The sequence below is a fragment of the Capricornis sumatraensis genome, chromosome 19 (assembly GCF_032405125.1).
Source record: "Capricornis sumatraensis isolate serow.1 chromosome 19, serow.2, whole genome shotgun sequence".
Lineage (NCBI taxonomy): Eukaryota > Metazoa > Chordata > Mammalia > Artiodactyla > Bovidae > Capricornis > Capricornis sumatraensis.
Window position 1 is genome coordinate 12,606,946 of NC_091087.1, and position 23,641 is coordinate 12,630,586.

At 36.8% G+C, this 23,641-nt stretch overlaps 1 protein-coding gene across 1 annotated transcript in view; it reads right to left on the minus strand.

Annotated features, from left to right (window-relative positions):
* Nucleotides 1-23,641, minus strand: part of MEF2A (myocyte enhancer factor 2A) — a 186,926-nt gene that overhangs the window by 138,941 nt on the left and 24,344 nt on the right. Inside the window, exon 2 of the mRNA XM_068991072.1 lies at nucleotides 14,672-14,757. The gene's annotated coding sequence lies outside the window, so the exon portion shown is untranslated. The remainder of the gene's footprint in view (nucleotides 1-14,671; nucleotides 14,758-23,641) is intronic.

Genomic DNA, 23,641 nt, shown 5'->3' on the forward strand with positions numbered 1-23,641 from the left:
TCAAGGTATCCTGAATTTCTATGTGAATTCTAAGATCAGCTTGTCAATTTCTTCAAAAATAGCCAGCTAAGATTCTGACACGGATTGCACTGAATCTGTTTGGGGTGTACTGCAATCTTACTAAGTTTTCCAATTCATAAACATGGTATGCCTTTCCATTTACTTAGGTTGACTTTACATTTTTTCAACAATGTTTTCTAGTTTTCAGAGTAGAGGAAATGTACTTCTTTGTTAAATTTATTCCTAAGTATTCTATTCTTTTGATACTATTATAAATAAAACTGTTCCTTAATTTCATTTATGGATTTCACTATCATTCTACATGATTCGTGACTTCAAAAATACAGAATAACATTTTAAAAAGTAATTAGAAGCTTACTGCATTTATTTTTTATTGAAGGTAGTTGATTTACAATACTGTTAGTTTCAGGTGTACAGAAAAGTGGTTCAGTTATATACACACATACACATAATAAACATATAATTTTCATATTATTTTCCATTATAGGTTATTTTAAGATACTGAATATAGTTTCCTGTGCTATGAAGTAAATCCTTATTGCCTGCCTACAGAGGATGAAATGGTTGGATGGCATCACCAACTAGATAGACATGAGTCTGAGTAGGCTCCAGGAGTTGGCAACGGACAGGAAAGCTTGGCGTGCTGCAGTTCATGGGGTCACAAAGAGTCAGACATGACCGAGAGACTGAACTGAACTGATTTTATATATAGCAGCAAGTATCTGTTAATCTCAGATTCCTAATTTACCTCTCCTCATCCCTTTTCCCCTTTGTAACTGTAAGACTGTTTTCTATGTGTGTCAGTCTGTTTTATAAATAGATTCACTTGTATTATTTTTCAGATTCCACATGCGATACCATATGATAATTGTCTTAGACAAACCTCGCTCTGCGTGATATTCTCTACTACTTTGCGTGATAGCTATACATACTATACACACACACACACACACTCTCTCTCTCTCTCTCTCTCTCTCTCTCTCTCTCTTCAATCTTCCTCGTCTATTCTTTATCCAATGGACACAAGTTGGTTCCATGTCTTGGCTATTGTGAATGGTGCTGCTATAAACACTGGGGTGCATGTGTCTGTCTTTCTGAATTAAGAGTTTTTGTCTTTTCCAGATACAAACTCCGGGTAAGGCTGCTGAATATAGCATTAATAATTCCATTTTTGGTTTTTAAGAACCTCCAGGGAACCTCCAAACTGTTTTTTATAGTGGCAACACCAATTTACATTGCCATCAACAGTGTAGAAGGTTTCCTATTCTCCACAGTCTCTCCAGCATTTATTATCTGTAGACTTTTTGATGATGGCCATTCTGACCGGCATGAGGTGATATGTTACTGTAGTTTTGATTCACACTTCTCTAATAATTAGCAAAACTGAGCATCTTTTCATGTACCTACTGACCATCTGTGTATCTCCTTTGGTGAAACATCTACTTAGTTCTTCCGCCCATTTCCTGATTAGATTGTTCTCTTATACTGAATTTTATGAACTGCTTGCATATTTTGGAAATTAAGTCCCTGCTGGTCATTTGCAAGTATCTTCCCCCATTCCATAGGTTGTTTTTCTGTTTTGTTGATCGTTTCCTTTGCTGTGCAAAAACTTTTAAGTTTGATTAGCTCCCATTTGCTTATTTTTGCTATTATTTCTTTCACCTTGGAAGACTGATATACATAAATATTGCTATGATTATGTCAGAGACTGTTTTACCTATGTCCTATTCTAGGAGTTCTATAGTGATATGTCTTATATTTCTAAAGCATTTTGAGTTTATTTTTGTGCACAGTGTGAGGGTGTGTTCTAACTTCACATGCAGCTGCCCAGCTTTCCCAACACCACTGATCAATGAGACCATTTTTTTCTCCACTGTACATTCTTGCCTCCTCTAAGACTGACTGAAGGTGCATAGGCTTATTCCTGGGCCCTCTATTCTGTTCCATTGATCTATTATGTCTATTTTTTGTGCCAATACCATACTATTTTGATTACTGTAGCTTTGTGGTAGTCTCTAAAGTCTGGGAGGGTTTTGTCTCCAGCTTTCTTCTTTTGCCTCGACTGTTTTGGTAGTTCGGGGTCTTCTATGGTTTCATACAAATTTTAGTATTTGATATATTTCTGTGAAAAAAAATGTCATCGGTATTTTTATAGGGATTGCAATAAATCACTAGATTACTTTGAGGTATGGCCATTTTAATAATATTCACTCTTTCAATCCAACAGTATAGGATATATTTCTATTTCTCTGAATCACCTTCAATTTCCTTTATCAATGTCTTATAGTTTTAGCTTACAGGTCTTTCACCTCTTCAGTTAGATTTATTCCTAGGTATTTCTTTGATGTGATTCTAAATGGGATTTTTTTTAATTTTATCTTTCTGATATTTCATTGTTACTGTAAAGAAATGCAACACATTTCTGTATATTAATCTTATATCCTGCTACCTTGCTGATTTCACGTATTAATTTTTGTGTAGAGTCTTTAGGGTTTTTGGCAGATGGTGACTGCAGTCATGAAATTTAAAAACGCTTGATGCTTGGAAGAAAAGCTGACAAACCTAGACAGCACATTAGAAAGAAGAGACATTACTTTGCAAACAAAGATCCATCTAGTCAAAGCTATGATTTTTCCAGTAGTCATGTATGGATATGAGAGTTGGACCATAAAGAAAGGCTGAGCACCGAAAGACCGATGCTTTTGAACTTTGGAGTTGGAGAAGACTCTTGAGAGTCCCTTGGACTGCAAGGAGATCTAACCAGTCAATCCTAAAGGAAATCAATCCTGAATATTCACTGGAAGGATTGATGCTGAAGCTGAATACTAATGATGCTAATACTCTGGCAACCTGATGTGAAGAGCTGACTCATTAGAAAAAGACCCTGAAGCTAAGAAAGACTGAAGGCAGGAGGACAACAGAGGATGTTGGATGGCATCACCAACTTGATGGACATGAGTTTTAGCAAGCTCTGGGAGATGGTTAAGGACAGAGAAGCCTGGTGTACTATAGTCCATGAGGTCACAAAGTGTCAGACACAACCGAGCCACTGATCAACAACAATAATAATATAGAGTATTATGTTATCTATAAATAAGGACAATTTTACCCCTTCCCTTCCAATGTGCATACTTTTTCTTTTTCTTGTCTGACTACTGTGACTAGGACTTCCAATATTATGTTGAAAAGAAGTGTGAGAGTGGGAGCCCTTGGCTTGCTCATAAACTAGCAGGAAGGCTTTCAGCTTTTCACCAGAGTATTATGTTGGCTATGAACTTGTCATAAATGGCTTTTATTATGTTCAGATATGTTCCCACTATACCCACTTTTGGTGTTGGAGAAGACTCTTGAGGGTCCCTTGGACTGCAAGGAGATCCAACCAGTCCATTCTCAAGGAGATCAACCCTGGGATTTCTTTGGAAGGAATGATGCTGAAGCTGAAACTCCAGTACTTTGGCCACCTCATGCAAAGAGCTGACTCATTGGAAAAGACTGATGCTGGGAGGGACTGGGGGCAGGAGAAGAAGGGGACAACCAAGGATGAGATGGCTGGATGGCATCACTGACTCAATGAATGCGAGTCTGAGTGAACTCCGGGAGTTGGTGATGGACAGGGAGGCCTGGCGTGCTGCGATTCATGGGGTCGCAAAGAGTCGGACACAACTGAGCAACTGAACTGAACTGATACCCACTTTGGTGTGAGTTTTTATCACGAATGGATGTTGATTTTTTTTCTGCACTTATTAAGATGATCATGTGGATTTTGTCTCTTCTTTTCTTAATGTAGAGTGTCACACTGATTGATTTGTGTATGTGAACCATCCTTGTTCACATACCCTGGGATAAATCCAATCTGTTTTGTAGTGTATTTTTATGTGTTGCTGGATTTGGGTTGCTAATATTTTGTTCAGAATTTTTGTATCTATATTCATCAAAGATACTGGCCTGTAATTTTCTTTTTTGGTTGTGTCTTTCTCTGGTTTTGGTATCAGGGTGATGGTGGCATCACAGGATGACTTTGGGAGTGTTCCCTCCTATTTAATCTTTTGGAAGGCTTTAAGAAAGATTGGTATAAGTTCTTTGTATGTTTAGTAGAATTTCCCAGTGAAGCCATCTGGTCTTGAACTTTTGTTTGCAAGTTTGTTTTTTTTTTAATTACAGATTCTATTTCACATCTAGTGTTTCGTCTATTCAAATTATCTACTTCTTTTTGATTAAGTTTTAGTAGGCTATATGCTTCTAGAACTTGTTCATTTTTTCTAGACTGTACAGTTTGCTGGTATATAATTGTTCATAATATTATCTTATAGTTTTTTGCATTTCTATAGTATAAGTTGTTATTTTTCTTCTTTCATATCTTATTTCTTTGGGTTTTCTTTCTTTTCTTTTTGGTGAGCCTAGCCAGAGGCCTGTCGAATTTGTATATCCTTTCACAAAACCAGCTCTTGGTTTTATTGATCTTTTTTATTACTTGTTGATCTCTATTTTATTTGTTTCCACTCATATTAATTTCCTTCCTTCTGCTGACTTTGGGTTTTGTTTCTTCTTTTTCTAATTCTTTTAGGTGGTAGCTTGGATTATTCATTGAGATTTTTCTTGTTTCTTGAGGAAAGTCTATATCACTATGAACTATATCACTACGTCTCATCAAATTACTTCTGGGCATCCCATGGATTCTGTAAGACTCTATTTTCATTGTCATTTGTCTCGAGGTATTAACTGATTTCTTTGATCTCACTGTTGACCCACTGGTTTTTTAGTAGCATGTTATTTTTTTATTGCATTTAAACATGAATGTCATAGGTCCTTTAATTTTTATCTACTACAAACAGAAAAGGGCTTTCAAATCCCTGGGTTGATATCCCCTGGAGAAGGGCATGGCAATCCACTCCAGTGTTCTTGATTGGAGAATCCCATGGACAGAGGAGCCTGGCAGGCTACAGTGCATAGGGTCACAAAGAGTCAGATACAACTGAAGCAACTTAATACAGGATCACAGCACACAAGGGGAAAAAACTGATCTAAACAAGCAAGAAACTCTAGTAGTCATCCACTTTAATAAAAAATATTCAAAAAAATCAAGCAGTGCCAGTTTTCATCCCAATTTTCAGTGGGCAATGCAACTGCACATTCACACACATGCACAAATGATGTCTTGCATTTCCTTATAAACTATATAAACAAAATAACCACTCATTCTCATAGTCACAGGAACTTGAGGGAGACTATTTTACTGTAAGTTTCAATGCAATTAGAGATTCCCTGCTCCTACAGAATTATCTTTCAGTTAATTTTAATATAAGAACATTTTTCTTCCTCTAAAATAGAATGTTTTAATTATTGTTTACAAACAATTAAATCCAGGCAGAAATTCAAATTCTAAATTAAGACTATCACTTAACTATTGTTTTATGGAAAATGAGCAAAGCATTCCATTTCATCCAAAATTGCACATACTGAATCCTAATTACACATTTTAAAAATACAAAGATATGTTGTGAACATAGTGATGGCTACTAGTCAGTATTTAATGACATGATTCAACAAGGAAAACAAATTTTACTTTGAATATAAAGGTTATACACTTATAGCTATTATTTGAAAATGCAGTTTTGCTATATAACTTATGTAAAGGCAAAACATGCCCTACAAACAATTACACTTAATTTTATGAAGCTCTGACTTATACTGCTATAAATTTTAGGTAAGATTCAAAAACATTAACATACGATTCAAGAAATAAGATCAATAATGGTACAAAGTACAGAAAGCATTGAGAAAATAATCCCACACTAACTACAAAAGAGACTGCCTAACAAACTTGTGGATATTGTGACAGATATTCTGGCCTGAGAAAACATTTCTAATGCTATAACTGTATCATAAGAAAGGCAAGAAAATCGTAAGATCTCAAAGCAACATGAATAAAGATGGAGGCTGTACTCTCCACATGGACATATGGCCGAGTGAAGGAAAGCGGGGACTGAATCCAGTTTGTTCTCCACTCTCTAAACCCTGAACCCTGGCAGAGAGCATCATCCATCTAAAACTGAGAAAAGAGCTTTTATCTAACTCTGCAAGGGCTAGCTGTGGCCTGGCTATACCACATCCAAAAGACTACCTTTTAGAAAAGTTAAGGCAACTGAGATACTAAATACTGTGTCCTTTCTAAAATCGTAACACCAAAATATCACTTCTCATTATGAATTTGTTTTTAATGTTTCAGGTTAAATCATTAATATGGCAAAACATAAATAGGTTGAAGAGAGAGGAAAAATCATCTAAAACTCATAATTAAAAAATAATCATGAGAAATAAAAAAACACAGTGGATACAGTAAGAACAGAGTATACATTGAAAAAACAAAAAATCAGTGAACCTAGAAACATGACATTAACTATTCAAATAATGAAAGGGGATGGGGAGTCAAGGGCCAAAAGACCCAATCTCAACTGTTTAACTGAAATTCCCTCCCTCCAAAATACTGCCTAGGATTAATGGATACTGGGAAGAAATAGTGGCCAATGTTTCTAAATTTGGTTACCAAAAAACACTCAAAAACACTAAAACATCATTTTCTCAAAGAAAACCATATGAAGGCATATAATTGATAAAAAAATTATAATCAAATGACATCATAATCACAATCACTGAAAAAGCTGTAAAGCTGAAGAGCAATCAAACAAAATAGAAAGTTTACATATGAGGCAACAAAAAATAACAGACTTCCTATCAAGAACTATACAACTTATTTCAGAAATAACTTCACAACATATTACCAGAGATAAAGAGGGCTATTTCAAGTCAGAAGGCTCAATTCATCAAAAATATATTTTAAAATGCATGTACCTATTAATAGAGCTTCAAAATACATGAATCAGTAAGTGAAGGGAGAAAAAGACAAATTCACAATTAAAGCTGAAGATTTCCAAACCCTTCTCTCAGCAATTACTGCAACAAATGGAAAATCAGAAGGGACAAATCTTGAAGAACACTACCAATCAATCTGACTAATATTTTTAGAAAGCTTCACTCAACAACACAGAATACACATTCTTATTAAGCATACACAAAACATTTGTTTACAGACAACATTCTGCACTCTATAATAAACATAGGAAGTATGTTACTGAACCACAACAGAATTAAATTAAAAAACTATTAGAGAAAACTAGAAAATTAAGGAACTATTTGGAAATTATATAGGTCCAAGAAAAAAATCACAAAGGAGCTTAAGAATTCTTTTAACTTCATGTGTACAAACACATGTAAAGATACTCTGTATGATGCAGACAGAGAAAAGATTTTAAATAGTAAGTGCTCCTTTAGAAAATGGTGGTCTCAAATACTAGAAAGACAGGATATCACTATAGATCCTTCAAACATTAAAAGAATAAAGAAATATGAAACTTCATGCCAATAAATTAGACAACCTATGTAAAAACAAATTCCTTAAGACACATAAACTAAAGCTATTTAAAAAAATTAATATATATCTGCATAGGCCAATATCAATTTATTCAACCAAATAAATCAGATCCACAATTTAAAATCTTCCCACAAAGAAACTCCAAGGCCAGAGATCTACTTTGGTGAATTTTACCAAACACTGGGGCAGCAAATCACCCCAGTATAATTGCTATGAGAACCTCATGAACTGTATAAATGGACAAAAAGATATGACACCGAAAGAAGAGTCCCCCAGATCTGAAGGTGTCCAATATGCTACTGGGGAAGAGTGGAGAGCTACTAATAGCCCCAGAAAGAATGATGCAGTTGGGAAAAGCAGAAACAATGCTCAGTAGTGGATGTCTGGTGATCAAAGTAAAATCCAATGCTGCAAAGAACATTACTGATAGGAACCTGGAATGTTAGGTCCACGAATCAAAGCAAATTGGAGGTGGTCAAGCCGGAGATGGTAAGAATAAACATCGATATCTTAGGAATCAGTGAACTAAAATGGACAGGAATGGGTGAATTTAATTGAGATGACCATTATCATCTACTACTGTGGGCAAGAATCCCACAGAAGAAATGGAATAGCCCTCATAATCAACAAGAGAGCCCAAAATGCAGTACTTGGGTGCAGCCTCAAAAATGAGAGAATGATCTCAGTTGTTTCCAAGGCAAGCCATTCAACATCATGGTAATTCAAGTCTTAAAGGAGATGGGAATACCAAACCATCTTACCTGTCTCCTGAGAAACCTGTACGTGGGTCAGGAAGTAACAAAGGAAAAACTGACTGGGTCAAGCTTGAGAAAGTAGTACGACAGGGTTGTCTTCTGTCACCTTATTTGTTTCATCTATATGCTGAGCACATCATGAGAAATGTCAGGCTGAATGAGTTACAACCTGGAATCAAGATAGGCAAGAGAAACACCAGCAACCTCAGATATGCAGATGATACCACTCTAATGGCTGAAATCAAAGAGGAACTAAAGAGCTTCTTAATGAGGGTGAAGGAGAAGAGTGAAAGAGCTGGCTTAAAACCTAAATATTAAAAAAAAATAAGATCATGACATCTATCCCCATTACTTCATGGCAAACAGAAGGGGAAAAGGAGTAGTGACAGATTCCCTCTTCCTGGGCTCTAAAATCACTGCAGATGGTGACTGCAGCCATGAGATCAGAAGATGTCTGCTTCTTAGCAGGAATGTTATGACAAACCTAGACAGTATGTTGAAAAGCAGAGACATCACTCTGCCGACAAAGGTGTGTATAGTCAAGACTATGGTCTTCCCAGTGGTCACATATGGTTGTGAGAGCTGGACTGTAAAGAAGGCAGAGTAACAAAGAACTGATGCCTTCGAACCGTGGTGCTGGAGAAGACTCTTTGAGAGTCCCTTGGACAGCAAGATCAAACCAGTCAATCTTGAGGGAGATCAGCTCTGAGTACTTGCTGGAGGGACTAATGCTGAAGCTAGAAGTCCAGTATTTTGGTCATCTGAGGCCAAGAGCTGACTCACTGGAAAAGTCCCTGATGCTGGGAAAGATTGAGAGCAGGAGAAAAGGGCATAAGAGGATGAGATGGCTGGATGGCATCACCAAAGCAATGGACATGAACTTGGGCAAACTTCAGGAGATGGTGAGGGACAGGGAGGCCTGGCACATTGCAGTCCATGGGGTTGCAAAGAGTGGATACGAGTGGTGACTGAACACTACCACCAAACACTTAAAGAAGAACAACAACTATATAAAAACTTTTTGAGAAGAAAATCTTTCTAACTCATTCTATTATCCTGATATAAAAACCAGACAAAGACATTATTTTAAAAAACTACATACCAATCTTGAGAAAGAAAAACAGGGCTAGAAGGATCAACCTTCCTGACTTTAGACTATACTACAAAGCTATAGTCATCAAGACAGTATGGCACTGGCTCAAAAACAGAAATAAAGACCAAAAGAACAAGATAGAAAGCCTAGAGATAAACCCACACACCTAAGGGCACCTTATCTTTGAAAGAGGAGGCAAGAATATACAATGGAGAAGACAGTCTCTTCAATTAATGATGCTGGGAAAACTGCACAGCTGCACATAATAAGAATGAAATTAGAACACTTCCTATTGTCATACACAAAAATAAACTCAAAATGGATTAAAGACCTAAATGCAAGGTCAGACACTGTGAAACTCTTAAAGGAAAGCATAGGCAGAACACTCTTTTACATAAATTAAAGCAAGATCCTCTTTGATCTAGCTCCTAGAGTAATGGAAATAAAAACAAAAATAAACAAATAAGACCTAATTAAACATAAAAGCTTTTGACAGCAAACAAAACTATAAACAAGATGAGAAGACAACCCTCAGACTGGGAGAAAATCATCACAAATGAAGCAATGGATAAAGGATTAATCTCCAAAATACACAAGCAGCTCATGCAGCTCAAAAAAAATAAACAACTCAATCAAAAAATGGGCCAAAAACCTAAGCAGACATTTCTCCAAAGAAGACATACAGATGGCCAACAATCACATGAAAAGATGTTCAACATCACTCACCATCAGAGAAACACAAATTAAAACCACAATAAAATATCACCTCACAGTGGTCAGAATGGCCATCATCACAAAATGTACAAACAATTAATGCTGGAGAGGATGTGGAGAAGAGGGAACCCTCTGGCACTGCTGGTGGGAATGTAAATTGATACAGCCACTGTGGAGGACAATATGGAGATTCTTTTAAAAGCTAGGAATAAATCTACCATATGACCCAGACTCCACTATTGAGCATACACCCTAAGAAAACCATAATTCAAAAAGACATAAGTACCCCAGTGTTCACTGTAGCACTATTTACAATAACCAGGACATGGAAGCAACCTAGATGTCCATCAACAGATGAATGGATAAAGAAGTTGTGGTACATATATAGAATAGAATATTGCTCATCCATAAAAAGGAACAAAACTGAGTCAGCTGTAATGAGGTGCATAAACATAGAGTCTGCCATACAGAATGAATTACTGCATATACATGGAATCTAGAAAAGTAGTACTGACGAACCTATCTGCAGGGCAGAAATAGAGATGCAGATATAAACACACTTATGGACACAGGAGCGGAAGAAGGTGGGACGAACTGAGAGAGCAGCACTGACATATACACACTACCATGTGCAAAACAGTTAAGCTAGTGGGAAGCTGCTGTGTAATACAGGGAGCTCAGCTTGATGCTCTGTGATGACGTAGATGGGTGGGATGTGAGGAGTGGGAGAGGGGCTCAAGAGAGAGGATATATGTATTCAGCACAGTTCAGTCGCTCATTCGTGTCCGACTCTTTGCGACCCCATGAACTGCAGCACGCCAGGCCTCCCTGTCCATCACCAACTCCCGGAGTTCACTCAAACTCATGTCCATCGAGTTGGTGATGCCATCCAGCCATCTCATCCTCTGTCATCCCCTTCTTCTCCTGCCTTCAATCTTTCCCAGCATCAGGGTCTTTTCCAAGCAGTCAGCTCTTCATATCAGGTGGCCAAAGTATTGGAGTTTCAGCTTCAACGTCAGTCCTTCCAATGAACACTCAGGACTGGTCTCTTTTAGGATGGACTGGTTGGATCGCCTTGCAGTCCAAGGGACTCCCAAGGGTCTTCTCTTCCTTTGAACTGTGAACACTACAGTTCAAAAGCATCAGTTCTTCAATGCTCCCCTTTCTTTATAGCCGAACTCTCACATCCATACGTGACTACTGGCAAAATCATAGCCTTGACTAGATGGACCTTTGTTGGCAAAGTAATGTCTCTGCCTTTTAATATGCTGTCTAGGTTGGTCATAACTTTTCTTCCAAGGAGCAAGGGTCTTTTAATTTCATGGCTGCAGTCACCATCTGCAGTGATTTTGGAGCCCAAGAAAATGAAATCAGTCACTGTTTCCAATTTTTTCACATCTTTTTGCCATGAAGTGATGGGACTGGATGCCATGAACTTCATTTTTCAATGCTGTTTTAAGCCAAACTTTTCATTCTCTTCTTTCACTTTCACCAGAGGCTCTTTAGTTCCTTTTCCTTTCTGCCATAAGGGTGGTGTCATCTGCATATTTGAGGTTATTGATATTTCTCCCAACAATCTTGAGTCCAGCTTGTGCTGCTTCCAGCCCAGCGTTTCTCATGATGTACTCTGCATAGAAGTTAAAGAAGCAGCGTGACAATATACAGCCTTGATGTACTCCTTTTCCTATCTGGATCCAGTCTGTTGTTCCACGTCCAGTTCTAACTGTTGCTTCCTGACCTGCATACAGATTTCTTAAGAGGCAGGTCAGGGGGTCTGGTGTTCCCATCTCTCTCAGAATCTTCCACAGCTTACTGCGACCCACACGGTCATATCTGCAGCTGATTCATGCTGCTGTACAGCAGGAACCAACCCAACATTCTAAAGCAGATACCCTGCAATTAAAATTTTTTTAGAAAACTACAAACCCATGTATACCATCAACATATATGAAAGCATCTCTCATTAACACAAATCTGAATTTTTACAACAATTTATATACAACATATATACACTGTTGTGCAATGTACTTAATGGTAAAAGACCTAAGATCAGGAGTAAGGCAACAATGTCAGCTCATCACTTCTATTTAACATTGCACTGAGACTACTAGGCAGTGCAATAAAGCAACAAAAGAAATAAAAGGTATAAAAATTGAAAAGGTAGAAGTAAAACAGTCTATTTACAGACAAGATGAGGGTCTGCCCAGAACATCTGAAAGAATACACAAAACTGCCACCAGAACTAGTGAGTTTAGCAGAATCATAAATTACAAGGTTTTATGCCAAAATCTATTATATTGCTGTATACTAAAACCAAACAGTTGGAACTGATATTACATAACCATTTACAATAACATAAAAATAGGAAACAGAGACCAACAAGATATACGCAATATCTTTACAGTGAAAACTACAAAATATTGCTGAGAAACTAAAGACAACTTAAATGGGGAAAGATACCAAGTTCATGCAACAGAAGACTCAACATCCTTAAGAAATCAATTCGCTCCCAATTAACCTCCATGATAACAGCATTCATAATCAAAATCTTGTTAAGGCTTCTCTGCAGAAAATGACAAGGTAATTCTAAAATACAGAGAAATGGAAAAAACTTAGGCTAGAAAACAACCTTGAAACAAAAGAGCAAAGGTGGAGGGTTTACACTCCCTGATTTTAGGACTTACATAAAGCTATGATAATCAGGACAGTAACGTCATAAGGATAGATACATAGATCAATAGATATAATAGGGTTCTGAAATAGGCCCACATATAATGTCAACTGATTTTCAACAAAGTTGCCAAGGTAGTTCAGTAGGGAAAAATAACAACCTTTTCAATAATGCTTCTTGAACAATTTGACTTTCATAGGCAAAGAAATAAATCTCATCTCTTATGTAATACCATACATTAAAATTAACTCAAATGAGATCAAAGACTTAAAATGTAAGAGCCTAAAGCAGTTTCAAGACTTGAAGAAAAAGAAAAAAGGTAGGGAAAATATTGCCCAATATCTGTGCCAATTCCTCCAATTTCTACTTCAAATTAGGGCAGAATAATCATTAAGAAAAACAAATCTGAGGTTCTTAAGTCAACATTTGAAACTACTCAAAAGGAAAGAGCATTTCCCTCTAAGTACTCAGTAACTCCAAGCCACGTAGTTCTTAATTCAATCACATCTCTCAGAACCATGCAAAGCCTGCTATATAAAGAATAATCTTTAGAACTGAGTAAAAGAAGTTATCATAGACGATTCCCTGAAGCAAATACAACAGCTAAAGCTATGGTCATAGCCACCAGAGGTTCAGGGGAAGATACAGAAATACAGGGAAATTATAGGGAAAATTCTCTGGAATGGAAGTGGCTAAATTCCTGCAGTGCTTTAATTCAAATCACTCAGTGTTGAGCTATTAGTAAACAAAATATATACATATGAGATGAGAAAAGAAAAAAATCAAACACTGAACGATTTCTAGAAAACTAAACAAGACTTATAAAGTTTGAATTAAACAAGATTTATATTTTAAAATGTGAATTAAACTTCATTTTCCCCATTCTTCCTGTGTATATACAAGTTTTCAACTAAAGGATACTTTTCAATTAAAAAAATACCTTTTCCCCTAGCTCCCTAACCTGAAGAATATCATAAAATGGGTTGTTCTGCAGTCAAGATTTAACAAGAAAAATGTATACCCATAGGAAGCTTGATATCAGAATAAAGTATTGTAAGAAAAAACTCATTTTGTAAGTTCATAAAAGTTCTTTCTACCACTGAAGGAAAAATTTAAACCTTACATTAAGTAGCAAAACTATTCTTAAAATGAAAAGAATAGTAACAACAGAAAATATTTTAAGTACCTTTCACAAGATTTACTGACATAACCATCAGGCTTGATCAATTATATCTAATAGAATGTCAATGTGAACATATGACACACCAAAAACCATCCCCTAATGTTTTGTGAAATTACATTATTTTGCAACATTCTAATATTACTATAACTCACTTCTCTTCCATTTTGAACAGAAAACAGAATTCAGGTGAAGTTTCACTTATGAAAGCTTTTTGAGAACTACACATCTTACTAGCATAGTGAAATAATTAAGCTAGGCCAATGTAAGTTTTTAAATCAAAACAGCCTACTCCAGAACTCTGCAAATATGGGCATGTGAGTTAAGGCAAAAAATAAGTCACAAAAAAAGTTCACGTTTAAAAGATTTCTTAAATTTGCTTAAGTTTTTCCTTCAATCCTTCTACCTTTCAAGAAATATGGCTAGACCTGTCCATTTTTGTCTTTCATTTGAAAATCCCTCTGTTCTGCCAACTTATTGTCTCAGTAAGTATGGACTATAGATTTTCTTTATTTTCAAATATGTGTAATTGTCATGGAAGATGAAAGTGGAAAAGATGTAAACGTCTGGAATTATCTCAGCAGTGTCACTATTCAAGAAACTGTCATCATACAATATTACATATATTGTGTGTATGTGAATATCAGACTGGATTTTACACATTTCCTTAATTAATCTACATTAATCCCCAAAGTAAACTCCAAAATGACTGTTATTCAAGCTCACGAGACAGTCGATTTTTTTTTCAAAAAGATTCCCACTGTATTTATGTACTTCATAACACAGAAAAATGAAAAAAATGTCTTACTAGAAGTGATGTATCAGCAAAAAGTGCACTTAGATGTGATCCTTGCAGCAAACTCTTCTTTGTTCCTTTTTCACCAAGTCCAATTCCTTAATTAAAAAAATATTTATATTCAGTGGATTATTATTCTTAATTCTAAAACAAAATTAAACATAATTTCATCACTACAAATTTCAACACTCAACACTACCCCTGGCAGATAGTTCTGCAAATACTTACTGAATAGAAAAATAATGTTTAAATTTTTAATTTTTAACTGGAGGATAACTGCTTTACAGTGTTGTTGGTTTCTGCCATACAACAATGTGAATCAGCAGTAAGTATACATATGTCCCCTCCCTCTGGCCATTCCAACTCTGAGATCATCACAGAGCACCAGGCTGAGCTGTGTTATGCAGTAACTTCCCGCAGCCATCTGTTTCACATGCAGCATCGTGTATGTTTCAATGCTACTTTCTCAATCCATCCCACTCTCCTCCCCACTACTGTGTCCACCAAGTCCATTCTCATACGTGTGTCTATTCCCGCCCAGCAAAAGGTTCATCAGCACCATAGAAAATACATCTTTACAACTCAGTTGTTTTATCTGGCTAATAAAAACATAATGTTAGCCAACTGGGCATTTCTAATGTCACTAATCCAATTTTTCAAGTTTTCTTAAATGTTTAGTAATATTCTAGCCATGCCAAGATCCACAAATTGGTGTCCCAGGTCTCATTTTCCTATCCTCTGTATCCCAAGATATACTTTACACTTACATGGTACACAGAGCCTACTGAACTTACGTTTTCATAAAATAGTTGAAAATATTCACTGTATTACATTCTCACTTAGGGAAAAATCTGTCAAAGGGTCAGTGTCTTATACTGCCATAAAATATGTATGTAGTCAATGCAATTGCTGGAGAAGGCAATGGCACCCCACTCCAGTACTCTTGCCTGGAAAATCCCATGGACGGAGGAGCCTGGTAGGCTACAGTCCATGGGGTCGCTAAGAGTCGGACATGACTGAGCGACTTCACTTTCACTTTTCACTTTCATGCATTGGAGAAGGAAATGGCAACCCACTCTAGTATTCTTGCCTGGAGAATCCCCGGGATGGGGGAGCCTTGCGGGCTGCTGTCTATGGGGTCCGCGCAGAGTCGGACATGACTGAAGCAACTTAGCAGCAGCAGCAGCAATGCAATTGCATATATTTAAGTTTTCATTCTTTTAAAGGGAACAAAAATGAACTTTTATAAAAAGCCAAAAACAAGTATGAAACTGAATAATGTCTATTATTCACATTAACAAAGGAACACTAGTGAATGCTAACCAATGGTGCAGTGCATAAAGAATGATCCAGTCTTGTTACACTTCTGCTTGGAAATAGAAGCAAGACCGAGGTCTCTGGCATTGCAGGTGGCTTCTTTACCAACTGAGCTATGAGGGAAGCTCCAGTAGCAAGACACTTCAGTGGAAAGAGTAAGATGTAAGCCTCTTCTCACCCTGGTTGGCCAGGTAAATTATAATGCTAATCTATTCAATTGATGCAAAAAGTAACTGCAATTTTGCACTGTTGAACTTTGCTGTTTAATATTGCAATACATTTTTAAATAAATGTGGGTAAAGTTATACATCATTTTAATATGCATTTCTCACTTTTTTTCTTTTTTTTTTTGGCTAATGACTTATTAGGGACTTCCCTGGTGTCTCAGACGGTAAAGCGTCTGCCTACAGTGCAGGAGACCTGGGTTCAATCCCTGGGTCAGGAAAATCCTCTGGAGAAGGAAATGGCAACCCACTCCAGTACTCTTGCCTGGAAAATCCCATGGATAGAGGAGCATAGTATGCTACAGTCCATGGGGTCGCAAAGAGTCGGACACGACTGAGTGACTTCACTTTTAATGACTTATTACTTGCTGTGTTGTTGTTGTTCAGTCACTCAGTGGTGTCCAACTCTTTCCAACCCATGGACCACAACACACCAGGCCTCCCTGTACTCCACCATCTCCCTGAGCCTGCCCAAACTCATGTCCATTGAGCCAGTGATGCCATGCAACCATCTGGTACTCCGTTATTCCCTTCTCCTGCTCTCAATCTTTCCCAGCATCAGGGTCTTTTCCAATGACTCAGCTCTTCACATCAGGTGGCCGAAGTATTGGAGTTTCAGCTTCAGTCCTTCTAATGAACATTCAGGATTGATTTCCTTTAGGATTCACTAGTTTGATCTCCTCGCAATCCAAGGGACTTTCCTTTCAAGAAGCAATCATCTAATTTCATGGCTGCAGTCATGGTCCACAGCGATTTTGGAGCCCTAGAAAATAAAGTCTATCACTGTTTCCACTGTTCTCTATCTATTTGCCATGAAGTATCAGGACGAGATGCCATGATCTTAGTTTTCTAAATGTTGAATTTTAAGCCAGTTTCTTTCACTCCCCTGTTTCACACTCATCAAGAGGCTCTTTAGTTCCTCTTCGCTTTCTGCCATAAGGGTGGTGTCATCTGCATATCTGAGGTTATTGGTATTTCTCGTGGCAATCTTGATTTCAGCTTGCACGTCATCCAATCCAGCGTTTCGCATGATGTACTCTGCATGTAAGTTAAATAAGCAGGGGACAATATGCTGCCCTGGCATACTCCTTTCCCAATTTGGAACCAGTCCATTGTTCTGTGTTACCTCTTGACCTGCATATAGGTTTTCACAGGAGATAGGGAAGGTGGTCTGGTATTCCCATCTCTTGAAGAATTTCCCACAGTTTGCTGTGATCCACAGTATCACAGGCTTTAGCATAGTCAATGCAGAAGTAGATGTTAATGTCAATGAAGTAGATGTTTATGTCAATGTTTATTTATGTCAAAGTAGATGGTAAGTCAATGAAGCAGAACTAGAAGATTCACTGAGCATGGCCCTGCCCACCAGAGCAAGACTCAGTTTTACCCACAGCCAGTCCCTCCCATCAGGAAGCTTCCATAAGCCTCTTATCCTCATCCATCAGAGAGCAGACAGAATGGAAACCACAATCACTGAAAACTAACCAAACTGATCACATGGATCGCAGCCTTGTTTAACTCAATGAATCTATGAGCCATACTGTGTATGGCCACTCAATACAGATGTGTCAACATGGTGGAGAGTTCTGACAAAACATCCACTGGAGAAGGGAATGGCAAACCACTTCGGCATTCTTGCCTTGAGAACCCCATGAACAGTATGAAAGGGCAAAAGATACCTTGCTGTGTATTTTATATTTATTTTAGACTAAGAAAATGATGTTAGATCAAAAGCAAATTCAACTGATATTTTTTATTCGAGTTCAAAATGGGTAGTAAAGCAGCAGAGAAAAATCGTAATGTTAACAACGCATTTGGCCCAGGAACTGCTAATGAGCGTACAGTGCGGTGGTGGTTCAAGAAGTTTTGCTAAGAAGACAAGGGCCTTGAAGATGAGGAGCACAGTGGCCAGCCATCAGAAGTTGACAGTGACCAACTCAGAGGATCATCAAAGCTAATCCTCTTACAACTAAAGGAGAAGTTGCCAAAGAATTCAATGTTGACCATTCTATGGTCATTCAGCATGTGAAGCAAACTGGAAAGGTGAAAAAGCTCAATCAGTGGGTGCTTCCTGAGCTGACCAAAAATCAAAAAAGAACATCGTTTTGAAGTGTCACCTTCTCTTATTCTACACAACAACCATGAGCCATTTCTAGCGTGGATGGTGACACGCAACGAGAAGTGGATTTTATACAACAATCGGCAACAACTAGCTCAGTGGATGGACCAAGAAGCAGCTCCAAATCACTTTCTAAAGTCAGACTTGCACCCAAAAAAGGTCATGTCACTGTTTGGTGGTTTGCTGCCCGTCTGATCCACTACAGCTTTCTGAATCCTGGTGAAACCATTACATATGAGAAGTATGCAACAATCAATGAGATGCACAGAAAATTGCAATGCCTGCAGCCAGCACTGGTCAAAAGAATGGGCCCAATTCTTCTCCATGACAACACCCAACTGCTCGTCACACAATCCAGGCTACAAAGTTTTGCCTCATCCACCACATTCACTTGACTGCTTGCTGACCAGCTGCCACTTTTTCAAGCATCTCGACAACTTTTTGGAGGGAAAATGCTTCAACAACCAGCAGGGCGCAGGAAAGAGTTCCAACAGTTTCCTAAGCATGGACTTTTATGCTGCAGGAATAAACAAACTTATTTCTCATTGGCAAGAAAGTGTTGATTATAATGGTTCCTACCTCTATTAATAAAGATGTGTTTGAGCCTAGTTATAACGATTTAAAATTCAAGGTCTGAAACCGTCAATTACTTTTGTACCAACCTAATAGCAATTTAGAATTGCATGACTCAGTAATTATGGCAATCTCCAAGTAAATCTGCTTCATCAAATGAAAATGGTAATTTCTCCACACAAACACCAACATTTTTAATCTTATTCAGTAGTATTAATTATTGTGGTACTGCAGTTTTGTTTCTAACTGAATGTACACCCCTTTTAGAGGCAGGGGGAGAGCCATAATATGCCAAACATTCATTTTATATAAACAAGTATTAAAAACTTGAACGTTAAAACACACACATACACAAACAACTAAGCCTTTTGTTTTTTGTGAAGTTAAAAGGAGCTAGAAGCCTGATTTCTGCTTTCAATCTAATTATACTGAAATGAAGAACTCAGAAAAAGGTCCTCAAATACAGTTACAGTACTAACTTCTAAAATCTAATAATTCAAAACAAAACTATTTTTCATGTGTTCTCAGCCTAAACAAAACTAATTATTTTAAATGTACTTTGACACTAGATTTGTGTCAGTGTCACAGAAGGAATTAAAAGTTTAGCAATCTGACCCTTGGTAAATAACTCATTAAATACAAATTTGATAATTACAGACATAGTACATATTCTTATATCAAAAATATTAATTCCTCAATTCTATAAGTTAACTGTTATTGGCAAGTTTGTTTTATATGCAGTTCTAAAATAGTTGCTAAAAGGCAATATTCTAAAAACCAAGTTCCTATAGTGAGAAATATACCCTCACCCTCAAAAAATAAAACCAAAACTAAAACGTTAGTGGTTCAGTCAGTTATCATTAAGTTTCACATACTGAATATCCAAAATCCCATTACTCTGTCCAGGCAACAGCTAGACAGCTGGTACCTCTAAGAGCCAGCTTTCCCAAACCTGGTCCCCACCAATTTCCTAGCACCCTCTATTTTCTTCTCCCTCAACTGTTACCACTGTTGTTAACCTGGCCTACAAGCTATCATAGTCCAGGTAACAATGACTTGTTAAGTTTTGTTCAAGTTTTGACCTCTGACTGGAAACAGCTTTCCCCCTTGTCTCTTAGGTAGACCAAATGTCCAGTTCAATGACACCTTCTGTGAAGGCATCCTCAGGTATCCTTTACCATTACCATCACTTACAGGGGGGCAAACTAAGTACAGTTTTATAGGTATGAGTCTATCATACTATATGCTTATTTAACAGAAGGAACTTTTTTGTACTTTATTCATTTCTGTATCCCCAATATCTAGTCAATATCTGGCACACACTTCAGCATGCATTCAGAAAACATTTACTAAGCATCCAATCTATACCCGACACTTTTCTAGGTGCTAGGAATAAACTTCTATATCTATTCCTGACTTAAGGGAACTTACATTCTAGTGGAAGTGATGTGCAACACATAGTGAATACAGGATATATAATATACACAGCAGGTTAGTATGAAGTTTTTTCAATGAGAAAAAAACAGCAGAAAAGAAGTACTATCATAGGGAGGGGATTAAAATTTGAGAAAAGGTATCCACCAAAGGCCTAACATAACAATGATACTAATAATAACTAAATAGCAACAATAACATTTGAGTATTTACCAGATGGACAGGGAGGCCTGGTGTGCTGCAATTCATGGGGTCGCAAAGAGTCAGACACGACTGAGCGACTGAACTGAACTGAATCAGTATCCTAACTGCTTTACACATATAAAGTGATGTAAAGCTAACCATAACCTCTCATTATTAGCCTCAGGAGGAAACAAATACTAAGAAGCAACTAGCCAAAGTCATACAGCTAAATCAATAAAGCAGTAAAGCCAGGATTAGAACCCAGGAATGCTTTTAACAGCTATGTATAACCACAGTTCAGTTAATGCTTGTGCTGAATAAATTCAGTAAATGAAATAAATGAATGTATAATACAGCAATATACTCAAAAGACAGCAATGTATATCAGTCTCAGAGGGCTAATACATTTGAGCAGCTTCAGAAATACAATGCATATATCAATATCCATGAAGACATCCTGACAAATAACAGGTCAGTGCTTGATACGAACAAAAAATGATAAGCACTGATCATTTCTCTACAACCTTAAAAATACATTTTTAAGTTTCTATATTACAATTATCCTAACTAAAAATTACACAAACAGTATCACAAAAATCACATGGAGATCATTAAAAAAACTTTTTAAAAGGGTACCCTAAAATAAGTAAGTCCTTTGAAGGCATTATCATTTCAATGATAATTAAATGTTGAAATTCATATTTTATACTGTAGCACAAGTTATTGTCATCTTCCAGTTTTCTGTATCAACAAAAAGGGTTAAACAAAACGACCAAGGTTCAAAACCTTTCTTCAAATGTCCCAAATATGCTTTACCAAGCAAACAGACAAAATCCAGTACAACTGTTGTTACTGAAGACCTGAATGACCTAAATTGAGTGATCTGTTCCTTACCTCCTTTCTCTTGCCATATTAGCTTGTTATTTAAGTGTCTAATCAGTGAATGTAAATAAACTAGAAAGCAAAGTGAAACCAAAGTGCTGCTAACATGACACTGGCATTCCTAGTCTCAAATCTTGAAGGCCTAAGAAGTATCTCCTCAAATTTTGACTAAAATTATTGATAAAATTATGAAGGAAATTACTGTCTTTATGTTTGGAAATTATCAAAATTTCTGCATATTTTGAGCATAAAATTTAAGCATAACACACTGTCAAACAAAAGAGTTGTCTATGTAAAAACAGTTTGAAAAGTCAATCCAGATTAAGACAAAAATAAAACAGACCAAAAAAACCCAAAACATAAAGTAACTGTCTATAAACACAATACAAGGTGATTATTTGCTGAGATATGAATTTCAAATACATTTCAAATTTCAAAAGCTACCAGAGGTTACATAAGATTTGGAAATGTTCAAGTTTCAACCAGAAGGGAGAAGGATCTCACTGAAACCTGGGGCAATCAGTAGAAACCAAAGCAGAATGACTCTCTTAATAGTAATGCTAACCTACTTTTCCATAAGAAATTGAATATACCACCAAAACAAATTAAAATCTGTTGAGAAGAAACCAACAAAATCCACACAACAGCATGATGAATGTCCAAGAGTCAATCAAAACTTACTAAACATAAGAAAATGGGAAAATGTGTTAACGTATCAAGGGGAAAAAATTTGAGAAAAGAAAACAGACCCAGAAACAAGAAAAAGATGATATTCTCAAAGATATAAACTTTAAAATGCTGCAAGTATATTACAGGATTTAATGAAAACTAGAAAAAAGATAATTACTTTGAAAAGAATCAAATTAATCTCTAAAGATGGAAAATACAGCATCTCAAATAAAAAAACTGGATATACTTGGCAACAGATTCAACAGTGCAGGGAAAAAAGATTCCTAAATTGACGATGTGAAAATAGAAAGCAAAAAAAGAAATGAAGAACAGAGCATCAAGTACCTGCAAGAATATCAAGGGCAGTCTAAAAGTGGTGTAATTGTAGTCCCAGAAGGATAGGGAGTCAGAAAAAACATCTGAAGAAATAAAGGCAAAAGAATTTCCAAATTTGAGAAAAACTAAACCTGTATATTCAAGAAACTCACTGAACAAAAAACAAGCACAAAGAAACCATACTAAAGCACATAATTAACAACTGAACTGCTAAAATCCAGTAATATTAAAAAAAAAAAATCTTAAAAGCAACCAAAGTAAGGGAAAACTTGTTTTAACAAGTTTAAACAAAGGAATAACGCCTTTAACGTGCTAGGGGAAAAAACCTGTTACTTAAAATCGACATAAAGCAAAAATACCCTTCACAGATGAAGGACAAATAAAGACACTTCCAGATATACCAAAGCTCAAAACCTGTCACCAGTCTGTCACCTTGTTCTACAAGGAACACTGAAAGAAGTTCTTCAGGAAGAACAGTAGAACTGTACAACCAAGTGAATGTAAACTATGGATTAGTTAATAATAATGCATCAATATCAACTGTAACAAAGGTATCACACCAATGCAACATGTTAATAATAGGAAAAGGAGACAGATAAAGAATGAGAGAGAGACAAGTATTAATATATGAGAATTGTGTACTTCCTGTTCAATTTTTCTATAAATCTGCTCTGCTGCTGCTAAGTCGCTTCACTTGTGTCCGACCCTGTGAGACCCCAGAGACGGCAGCCCACCAGGCTCCCCTGTCCCTGGGATTCTCCAGGCAAGAACACTGGAGTGGGTTGCCATTTCCTTCTCCAATGCGTGAAAGTGAAGTCACTCAGTCAAGTCTGAACCTCAGCGAGACCATGGACTACAGCTTTCCAGGCTCCTCCATCCATGGGATTTTCCAAGCAAGAGTACTGGAGTGGGGTGCCATTGCCTTCTCCGATAAATCTGCTCTAAGAAACAGCAGATAAAAACTTATTTCTACACAAAGGAAGACCAATAGAAATGATGTATGAGTTTATTTTCTTTTTATTTTCAAAAAGATACAAGTTTGTAAAGCAAAAGTAGAAATAATATAAAAAAAATAACAACATGCAGCATAAAACAGATGATGAAAATAGCACAAAAATGAAGGGGAGAAATTTTATTTCCAAATTGGAAACCAAAATGTTCATCAAAGGTGAATGAAAAAATTGTGATATAAACATATAAAGGAACACTAGGCAACAGTAAACTGGAACAAAATACTGATAGACA